Below are 11476 nucleotides of genomic sequence, written 5' to 3'. Positions count from 1 at the left end.
GGACACAGGCCTGGTGCCCAGCAGAGGGGCCCGACCCCCTCTGGCAACGGCCGTTCCTGATCTGGGATGCCGTCTCTGGGCTGGATGCTCCAAGGCCAGTATTGGAGCTCGGTCAGGGCTGCAGAGTCGGGGGGAAACGGTTGTTGGCAGGGAGGGTGCTGCTGGCAGAGGGTGTTCCAGCCCGGTGGGGGCCCAGCCCTGTGTTATCTGCCGCTCGCAGGCTCAGACGCGTCCCCTGTCAACAGCCTTGGCAGGTCCCGGTGGCTGATGGGGACCAAGGTCAGGCAGCGACGGGGGGGAAAGCAGCAGAGCCGGGAGGCGTAGGGCTCGGGCCGGCCTCCTGCACCGCACACCCAACCGTGCTCGCAGCTCGCTGCCCCCGGGCGTGTGGGAGTCGGGGTGTGCCCCTGCGGCCCTGCCTGGAGGCACCTGCAGAGGCCAGGGCTGCTGTCACCTGCAGCTGGCCGACAGAGGGCGCCGTCTGACAGAGCTGCGTCCGTCCGTCCAGCAGCCTCTAGGTGCCGTGGGAAGGGCCTCCGGCGGGCTGCTCAGTGCCCTGTCCGTGGGTGCCCTGCCGCTGGGCTCCGTTGGAGGGAACGGGCTGGAAGGATGTTCCAGGTGCAGGGGACCCTGCGGCGAGGGCGGGCGAGGGCAGGCGGAGGCTGGACAGCGCGGCAGGAGCCCGACGCGGAGTGGGAGGGGGAAGGGCTGGGGCCGGGCTTGGGGCGCCGGCCCGGTGACTCGACACTGGGGGCGGGGGGCTGGGTCCTCCAGGCGGGGCTGTCCTCCACCTACCTGAGCAAGGAGGCAGCAGGGGCGCTGGGGGTTCAGACTCCGGATGTCCCTCGGGTGGGGGCACAGGCTTCCCTGAGTCCTGTCCTCGGACCCGGACCCCACACAGGCTTCCGGGTGCCCTCCCTTCAGCTCCCACCCACACGTGGTCACCACAAATGACTTTCCCCATCGTTTCTTTTTATAAGGTCACTTTTTTTTATGTTTATTATTTTTTATTTTTAAGAGAGACAGAGCACAGGCGGGGGAGGGGCAGACAGAGAGGGAGACAGAATCTGAAGCAGGCTCCGGGCCCTGAGCTGTCAACACAGAGCCCGACGCGGGACTCAAACCCACCAACCGTGAGACCTGAGCCGAAGTCGGTGCTCAACCGACTGAGCCACCCAGGCGCCCCTCTCCTCGTTTCTTTAAAGCAGGATCTTTAATGGCCACTTAAAATTCCTAATGAACATGTTAACAGCCCCCCACCTCTCTGGGCCACTCTCCTTGGCCCTCCGTTTCTGGCTGCGTCTTTTCAGCTGCAGGACCGTGGTGCCCTGGGAGTCCCCACTTGCCCCCTCGGGGACTTCCGGACACCCATCCCCCTGGGTGAGTCGGACCTCACAACCAGGGGGACAGGCAGGGGCCACCGGCCATGCTCCGTCCTGTCTGCAGCGGGCCGTCCGGTCCCCCTCTTCGGGCGCCCGAGGAAGGAGAGGAGCCACAATTGGCCCGCGCTTTGACTGGGATTTATTTTATTATGTTTAATTGAAAAGCTTTGAGGTCGTGGCATGAATATTCAGCACGGTGGCTGCTGGCACGGGAGCTGGTGTCTGATTCTAGGACGCGCCCCAGCACGGGGCCTGTCAGAGGGGGAGTGAGGTGGGGAAGCTATTAATTGAAATAGCTTCATTAATTAGTAATTAACAGCAGGGAAATGACTGTGTCACACGTCCTATTTCAGTGGATGCCCTTCATGTGTTATGGGGCCTTTAATTAAAGGACGTGCATTTTAATTAAAGGCAAGCTTGGCCCTTTGGCCTTTGGAATACAAAAGACACTCCCAACTTTGAAAGAAGCTGGCGGGGAGGCTGGTGCCGGTTGGGGAGGGGGGGGGAGATGTGTTCTCCGTCGCCGACCCCTTTGCCTTCCAGCCCCTTGTGGGGCAGTGGACCCTGGCTGGTCCTCCTTGGAGTCTAGCTGACGCCCTTCCTGAGCCCGAGGCGGTGGCCATGTGGGGTTACAGGCCAGCGGGGGGGAGCGGGGCTGGCCAGCACTGCCATGCCCAAGCAGCCCCGTGTCCCCGAGTCCTGCGAGCAGGGGCTGGAAGCTGGGAGAAGGTGCCTCGGGGTGGGTGCTGTCCCCGCAACTTCCACCCGCCCTGGGCCCCACCCACACCAGGCACTCATCCCTGCCTGTCCTCAGTGGGCAGCGGGGAGGCCAGGGACTCACCAGAGCTGCGCCTGGCAGTGGGGGGAAGGAGCTCGGCCTGCGCCTCACACCCTGTGAGCCGGCGTCCAGCGGGCAGGGCCTGAGCCCGCCAGCCACCGTGCTGTTGCAGAGACCTCGGGGCCCCTCCTGCCACCCTCCTCCTACCAACAAAGATGTAGACAGCCAGCTTGAGACCCACACCCCGTTCCTGCTTCCTCTGTCTCTGTCTCCATCTCTCTGTCTCTGTCCCCCCAGAGGGTCCTGTGCCCCTCTCAGCCTGACCACCTACTAAAATGACCCTTGCCAAGGTCAGTGAGGCAGCTTAGTGGCGGGGACTGACCCCGGGGCTCCTGCTTCAGTCTCTGAGACTCCAGGCCCCGTGTCCCTCCAGCCCTCACACCTGGTGCCTGTGGTCGGTCAGACGCACCTGTTCTCTGCCCTGCCTATATTTTCCACCTCCAGACCTTGGTCTGGCCTCTGTCACTGCCTAGATCACCCCCACCCCATCATCCAACACACACGTACACATGCGTGCACACACGTGTACGTGCAGGCACACACACGGTGCTGGTGTGGCAGGGGCCCCCCACTAGACAGGGGCTCTGAGGGCGGGGCTCATGAACAGTGCTCCTTCGCGCCCCCCAGCCTGGGGCCTGGCCTCGGTGGTCCTTGGTGGAGTGCACTGTGCCCTCTGCTCTGCCTGGCAGAGATACCCAGCATCAACAGGCCCTGGGACACGTGTGGTGGGAATCCTGGGGTCTGCTGCCTTGTCATTGATCAGGCAGCTTTGTGCCCGCCTCGGGGGGAAGCGGGCACAGGGGAGGGAGGCCCTTCCTCCCCGAGAAGCCGAGCTGCTATTTTAAAAGTAGCCCCCAAATTCCTTCCCTTGAGCACCTTGGATCTAGGTGGGCTCTAAGACCGGAAGGTGATTTCTGGATTAGGTCAGGGAAAGCTCTCCTGGGACACTGTGTCTGGGGCCCCCACCATGCTGTGAGGGAGACACGGGGAGGCCCTGGTGTGCACGAAGAGACAGAGGCTCTCTGGCTAACTGCACGAGGAGCCCCCGACAGAATGGCCCAGATGAGCCCCCTCCAATGCTCGACCTACAGCGGCTGCTAGAGAGAATACGATGATTGACGTAAAGTAGCCTGGCTTTCGGGTGACGGGTTAGGGCTCCCTGAGGAGAGAGTGGAGGGGTGTGCCCGTCCAATGTGGGTGCTGGAGGGTCTGGGGGGGTCTGAGCTGGGTCCGGCTTGCGGGAAGAACGGGGCTCGTTCTCTTGGGAAGACCGCAGGGGGGCCCTGAGTTTCAGGGCGTCCCCAGCCGCCCTTCGGCTGTCCAGTCTTGGCTCACGATTGTTGTTCAGGGAGAATTTGACCGATGCCCACTTCCTCCTGCTCACAAAAGCAATGCCTGCCTTTGCTCAGGTGGGCAGAGGACCCAGGAGCTGCTTTAGGAAGGAGCCGGGAAAGCATCTGTGCCAAGGACAGACCAACGGAGATGCCAGGGACATGTGACACGAAGTACACCCTGTCCAATTAAATTATTTAACGCGTTAGCATTAATTGCCATCCTGCAAACCCGTAAGTGGTTCAAGTTTTCGCTCTTCCTCTGGCTCAGAGAGCCTTCAGCCGGTGCCCAGGCTGGGAATGTATTTTCCTATTTCCTCCTGTTCCTCGGTGAAGAAGACGCCTGGGGGACGGGCTCCCTGTGTACGAGCCAGCGGTTTCCCCGACACCTGCTGCACCCAGCAGGGACGTTTCGTATTCTGTCGACCCCCCTCCTGTCTTCTATCTCTGTGCCTGCCTGGATGCTCGTTTGTATTCCCAGAATTAGGCGCCTCCACAGGGACCAGCCCAGCGCCCTCGGGGTAGGTGTGATGGTGGCGTTTTAGTGTCCCGAGGCTGCCAGAACAAAGTGCTGCATGTTAGGGGCTCCAACCACAGAGGCCGCCCCCCACCCCAGGCCTCTCTCCTGGGCACCCGTGAAGATGCCGTCCTCCAGATCTCTCCTTACAAGGACACGGACCGGAGTGGGGCACACCCCACTGACCTCATTTGATCTGATCACCTCTGTGAAAACCCCCCCTTCCAAATACAGTCACCCCGACACCCCGGGGGTTAGAGCTTCAACATTGGGTTTGGGGGACACAATTCAGCCATACAGTGTGGCTTCTCTGTTGCCACCTGCCCTGAACCCAGGGCCGTAGAGGGCCGGTGAGGCTGCCCTGGAGGCCGTAGAAAATGCTGTGGGCGACCAGACCCCATTTAGGATGGGGGTGGGGGCTGCTGGCAGCTGACAGCCGAGCCCCTTTCCCAGGCTGCGCCTCCCCCAGGGTTGGCCCGCCGCCCCACCCCATCCCCACCCCCTAGCCTCAGCTGGACCGACCGCAGTGAGGGCCGTCATAGCTCCAGAACCTCCCGCGGGGCCATGGAGACCTCGGCTGTGGCTGCGGCTTTCCCCCTGCTCCGTCCCTCCCCACAGGGTGGTGCCAAGACCCCCCCCCCCCCCCCCCCCCCCCCCCCCCCGTGACCTCCTGCGGCAAATCTCCACCCGGCCCCCAGGGCAGCCTCTCCTGGCTGGGGGGAGACCCACGTCCTCCGTGTCCGAGACTCTCCCTTTGCTGAAACAGAAACGCCAGTGCAGGCCCGGGAGACCACGGTGCAGACAGAACACAGCACCCCAGCGACCGGTGTCCAGGGGGATGAACGGCTCAGTCCTGCTCGCCACAAACAAGCCGCGGGCCCGTAAGCCCTGGCGCACAGCGCGGCCCGTGGAAAGACGCACGGCATCATCATTTGCTGACGTGCGGATCCACCTCGGCGAGCCCGGCGCCCAGCCAGGAGGCGGCTGGAATCAGCACACAGGCCGCAGGAAGCGTTGGCGTGAACGCGGTGGGGAAGCGCAGCCCCACTCACGCCGGCCGGGGGGGTACAGGGTGCAGCCCCCGGGCAGAGCCGCCTGGCAGATCCTCAGACGCCGAACTGTGAGGTTTCCATAGCAACCCAGCAGCTCCAGTGCTCCGCGTGCGCCCAAGAGGGATGGCGGGGTGTCCGTGCAGAACCCACACGCGGACGCTGGCGGCAGCCAGAGCTGGAGACAACGACGGGTCCGCCAAACGCGGTCCAGCCCCCGGCGGGGTGTCACTCGGGCTCAGCAAGGAGCGAAGCGTGGACGCGGCCGCGTGGACGAGCCTTGAAACCACGGCGTGGGGTGAGAGGCCGGACCCGGGAGGACACGAGTCGTAGGAAAGTCCGCAGGGGCAGAAGCAGATCGGTGTTGCCAGGGATCGGGGTGGGCAGAGCGTGACTGCCGCCGGTGGCGGGCCTCCGTTTGGGGTGAAGGAATGTTCTGGAACGAGAGGCGGTGGGGCCGCACAGCACCGAATGTGCTAACTGCCGCTGACCGTGTCTGGTTTAACGGGGCTCCTGGCGGCTCAGTCGGTTGAGCGTCCGACGCTCGGTTTCGCCCCAGGTCAGGATCTCACAGTTCTTGAGTTCGAGCCCCGTGTCGGGCTCTGTGCTGACAGCTCAGAGCCTGCTTGGGATTCTCCCTCTCCCTCCCTCTCTGCCCCTGCTCCGCATACGGGTGCTTGTGCATGCTCACTCCCTCTCTCTCAAAATAACATTAAGAAAAAGCGTCTGGTTTAACGTCCTGCAAATTTCGCCTCAGCTGCAAATGTCGGGCGCACAGGGCTATTCGGAGACCGGGTCAGGTGCCCGGTACCGGCCGCCCTCCTTGTGTCCGGAGGGACGGAGGCCATGGCGGGTCACGGAGCCTGTCTGGCATCCTCAAACAGTAGGGGAAGAGGCCGTCAGGTTGGCACCCCATCCCCAGGGAGGTAGAGGGGCGGCGAACCCGCCTGGAGCCTCCCAGCTCGTGGGCAGTGCCCGGGGGGGCGCACGCACCATCGGCCCCCTGGGCCCACACTTGCTCTCCTTTCCAGTTTGGAGATGCTGCCCTGATGGACTTGGCAGAGACACGCTCTTTGCTGAGAACGCAGAGGACGAATGAGTGGGAATAAATGCCCCCGAGAGAGGACCGCTGATACTTGGTGACAGGGCTTCAGGCCGCTGTCCGTGTGCGCGTGCCTCGGTCGGGCGCTGGCCCCTCTGTGCCCTCCGTGAGGAGACTCGGTCCCCAACGGGGACGTGTGGCCCCCCGTCCGGGGCGCTGACGGTGTTTTCCGGGGTCGCTCACCTCCGTCCGTGGCCCCTGATGCCCACCAAGGAGCGGCTCCAGCCTGTCCAACCCCGGGTCCTCCTTCCTCTGTCCCTGCAGGACAGCGGCCCTGTCTCACAGGCTGGGATTAGACCGTTGTTCGACGGTACACGGTCCGAAAGCTTCCTGAAGGTCATTTGGAATTTGGGGCTAGGGAGTCCCCGCCCCAGGCTCCCCCAGTATAGGGACAGGGACAGCAAGACCCAACCCTCCATGCTGCTCACCACCCCTGGTCTTCCCAAACTGCCATTCCTCAGGAGTCCCTGAGTCCCTGGGGCTGAGCTGGGGTGAGGAGGTTGGGGACGAGCTGCAGTGTCCCCCACGGACCCTCTGCATCATCATCTCATGCCATTTTCTCCCCAGGATGATGGCTTTTTGGGGAAGGAGGGCTGTGCCACCATTCAGATTTCTCTGCCCCGTCCCCAGGACTTTGCCCCAAATGGGTGACCGAGCACACACGGATCCGCAGGCACCACCCGCGAGGACACCAGATCCACAGACCCCACGCAGCTTCCATCATGTGATGTGCTCCCTGGAGAACGTTCTCCGGAGCTTCCTCGCTGAACCCGCTGAAGTCCTTGCTCATCATTCCACGTGGCCACACACACCATGTCCAACATTTCCACGGCTCTTCTGCTGAAACGATTTCACCAGGGTTAACTCATCTACATGAAAGATGCCCCAGGCTGGGCTACCCGGTCCGTTGTAGCACAGGTCACGTTGTCAAAACTGGCCAATTACAGCGTCTGCTCTCTCTTGGGGTCTCTATGTCCAGCTGTCCAGCTACCCTGGGAGCTCCGAAGCCCTGACATGGCCAGGCGGAACTTTTCCTTCCTTCCATCAACCTTTAGCTGACGTGCAGCCCTGGGCTGAGCCCCCCAGCAGCATGCAGGCCCCGGGCAAAGATGGGCCTAGAACCTGAGCAAGAACAACGTTCTTGGGGCCAAAGTCCCCAGGGCCGGCTGGTCACTCTCATCAGCTGCCTGTTCCTGTGCCTAACCCTGGCCTCGTTCTTCCCCTTCATCCAGTGATAATCAGGGACGTGACTCCGGCCATCTCAGTCCTTCCCTCCGTGTGGTGAGGGTCATGGATGTGACCTGGGCCGCCCCGTCTCCCTTCCCCTCTGTCCAGTGGGGTGGAGATGATGGTGGGCTTCGCTTGTACCAGGGCTCCCTGCCCCTGCCATCTCCCAAAGCAAACCTCTCCCCGCCTTCAGTATTTGACCCACATTGTGTAACGAATGTGACAAGGGCTGTGGGCCAATTTCTGTCCCCGGGACCATCTGTTGTTTGCGAGCAGCGGGCAGTTGTCTCCACCTTCCGAGGCGGACAGCCCCTCGGACTGGCCTGGCCCTGCTCTGGCTGCCTGACTAGCAGCCCCCCAGCCCCACCTGCCACTCTGACCCGATCCTGGGCTTGGGCCCATGAGTTCCCATCAGGAGTCGTCTCCAGAATTGGCCCTAATTGTTGGCTACTTGGCAGCTCTTGGGGACACTGAGGAGATGTGAGGGTCCTGCACTTGCCTCCTCGTGGCTGGAGAGAGCCCACCTCATTTGTGGTCCCTGCCTGGGGAGGATCCTGTTCGGGGAGGACCCTGCCTGGGGAGGACCCTGCTTGGGGAGGACCATGCTTGGAGAGGACACTGCCTGGGGAGGACCCTGCTTGGGGAGGACTGAGGGCAAGCGGGGACAGTCAGGGTGGAGGCCTTTGGGATGACCCAATCTGCAGACTCTGGTGAGGGTGCAGCCCTGTCCAGCCAGCCATCCCACAGGGTGGGCAGGCACCTCCACCCCGCCACACCCAGGACCTCATCGGGGGTCCCAACAGACACTTCTTCTCCTTCAAGCCTCGCTCTGTCACTGAAGCTGCTCTGGGGCAGTCCCCCCGTCCCCTTTACAAACTTGCGTCTTTGTCCTGGGAAGAAAGAGTCCTGTGTGCTTGCTAGCAAGAATCAAAGGGGTTTGAAGAATAACTGTTTTCCTAAGTTTTAGCTGACATTCAATTTTAATGACTTTTTAAACAAAGTAACTATTAAACGTGGGCTGTTTTATGGTCTCCTGATGTCTGACAGGTGTTTTTGCCCATGTGGGAAGCAGATGCTAACAGCATTCTCCCTAATAGCTCATAAATACAAGCCCTTGGCATTTCCCTTTGTATGTGGATCCGCCAATGGCCAATTTGTTCTTCAGAAGTGGCCACGTTGGCCTGTCAATCAGCTCTTGCCGTAGGCGATTTTTGGTGATTAGAAGCCCCTTAGAGAGGAGAACTCCAAATTAGTTTTAAATAAAAAATAAGAATATTCATGCTGCTGAACATCTAAAGGCAAGAGGTGCACCAGAACCTGCACGAGCCGGCTGGGGTCCTGGCGGTGCTGGCGGAGGGGGCTGCGCGGCCCAGACCCGTGGGGACGGAGCCACGGAGCTGGGAGGGACAGACGGGGTGGGGGTGGGGGTGCAGGTGACCCAGGGTCAGCCCGAGACGCTCAGCCACATGAGGGTGGGCTTGGCGGGCACATTTCATGTCTGCCGGCACCTTTGCGGGGACACGGAAGCTCATCCAGAGGAGGGCGGGGAGAGAAGCCGGTCTCCTTGAGAGACGAACAGATGTCCTCTTTGAAGAAGCTGACGGAGGACACAGCGTCTCGAGTGGGCCGTCATGCCCCCCTCCACTGCATCCCAAGCTGGCCGCAGGGCCCCCTCTGCTGCATCCTGGGTCCAGCTGGTCGGGTCCAGTCCCTGCTGCCACCTTCCTCCGCAGGTGAGTCCTGTCTTGCTGCTGTCCCCTCCAGGAGTTGGGGTGGTAACCTCGTGAACCCCTTCCAGGGTCCCTGCTGGGCTCCCCCAGGACCTGGCCCTGTCCGAGGTGCTGACTCCAGGCGTCAATGATGGGGTCCTGCCCAGCTCAGGAAAAAGGCCTGGATGGCTCATGGGGTGGGAACATGGGCTGACTTGGGCTGGGAAGACCGAGCGGCTTCCCCGGGGTGGCATCCTGCCAGGGTCTGGTGGGTGTGATGGGGAAGAGATGGGGGGCGGGAGAACACTCAGGGCTCTGAGAACCGTGTCCAAAGGCCAGGCGGGTGTAGAGGGCTGTAGGTCAACACCCTGCTGGGCCATTCTGGGGAACTGGTCCAAGCTTGGGCATGCTGACTGTGTGGAAGCCTCTGGAATCTTTCTCACTCCTCTGCTCCCCAGACAGTGTGGGCACTAGGACTGTGGATGGATCCAGGAGTGTAGAGGTGCCTTGGCCAACCCGCTGTGGGGTGGAGTGGGTCCGTCTCTGTCCTCAGACAGTGGGAGCAGGCAGGAGGCAGGGGAGTGGGCGGGGGGCAGCAAGCCGAGGGGGCCTGGCACAGCAGGAGGGTGGGCCAAGAGAGGGGGCGTGGAACTGGTGAGGGTGGGGTGGGCACATCTGGGGCCACTGGGGGCCCCTGGACATAGAGACCCTGCTCGATGACCACCAGCCTGTCTGGGGACAGGATCGTGACCCACAGCGGCCCTGACCATCTCCCCAGAACATGCCCTACAACACCCCCTACCTCAGCCTCTCTGTACCTCTTCCCAGGAATGTCCTCTGACAGCCAGGCAGACCCTCCAGGCTGGGGAGGGCTCAGTTTCCCCTAGCCATCCAGGATCTGTCCCTCCACACTGTGTCCTTCGTGCTGTCTCCTGTTGGCCTGGCCCTGGCTGTGGACCCTCAGTGCTATAGGCAGACGTGGATGGCACCACGGTCATCCCCTGTGCACAGGCATTTGGGGATGGGGTCCTCAGACTGCGTGCAGCCCCAGGGGCTAGGCCCCCTCTGCTGGCAAGTGAAGGAGGCTGGTCTGAGGCAGGAGCACCCCAGTCAGTCTGGTGGCTCCTGCAACCGTGCACTCGTGTGCTGCTGGTGGCCTCTTACGGTGGCCCAGGAGAGGGTGAGGCACGGAGAGTGGTCCTCACCAGGACTGAGGACTTGGCCCAACACTGGGGACCTCGGCTTCCCGGGGCCCAGGCTGTAGGACCACAGGCTTTGGGCCAGTTTCTTGAGACTTCTCAGGAGTCTTTATCCCTCGGGGCGCTCACTGGAGCTGGCAGGCTGCTGCCTCCCTCTGCTGGAGAGGAGCTCCAGACTCAGGCTTGAGGCCTTGCCCGGAGGGGGCATGGGGTTCACGGTGACCCACCCTCTCTGAGCCTCAGCGTCCTTACCTGGGAAGTGTGGGGCCCAGGGCAGGCATGAGAGAACAGCTTCACCAGGCCGGGCACGTGGGAGGGGCTCAGGGAAGGGCCCACGGGGCAGGCAAACTGCCCTCTGATGTACCTCCTTTCTACACGGGTGACCCGCTGTTCCTGGGGCAGGAGCAGGAACTGCCCTCTCGACCTCTTTGTTCCCTACCTAGGTCATCCTTCTCTCATCCCTGGGAGCCACACTGCTGCCTCAATGGCCTCCCTGCTGTTTCCCTGCCTGGACCCCCTCCCCATTCTCCTGAGCTCAGCCCAACGTCACCTCCTCCAGGAAGCCTTCCTTCATCTCAGACTAAGTTATCTGGTTGCTGTCCATGCCTGTTCTTGCTCATTAATGTGGCCTCAGCAGACAGCCGTGCTGAGCACAAGGGGACCCTTAATCACTGGTGACCGCTGGTGATCAGGGTTAAGGCCATTACAGCCAGTACCAGCCTCACCTCATCTCGGTAAATTCCCTTTTACGAATTTACCATGTTAACCACTTTTAATTTTGTACAATCATCTCATCACTGTACGGTTCCAGACTTTTCGTCACCCCAGAAGGACACCGCACCCCCCGCCCCTGCCAACCACCCATCCGTTTCCCGTCCCCCTTGTTTGCCTGCTGTGGGCAATTCGTGCCAGTGGAATCTCACACCGCGTGGCCTTCTGTGAGTGGCCGCTTTCGCCCCGCGTCACGTTCTCCAGGCCCACGCGCGCCGTGCGAGTCAGAACCACGTGCCTCGTGTGGCTGAGTGGCGCACATCGTCTAGATGGGCCACGTGTGGTCCATCCGTTCACGGGCTGGTGGGCACTTGGGTCGACTCCAGCCTCGGCTGCGCCCTGGTACCGAAC

The sequence above is a fragment of the Panthera leo genome, chromosome A3 (assembly GCF_018350215.1).
Source record: "Panthera leo isolate Ple1 chromosome A3, P.leo_Ple1_pat1.1, whole genome shotgun sequence".
In the NCBI taxonomy this organism is placed as follows: Eukaryota; Metazoa; Chordata; class Mammalia; order Carnivora; family Felidae; genus Panthera; species Panthera leo.
This window is presented reverse-complemented; position numbering follows the sequence as displayed.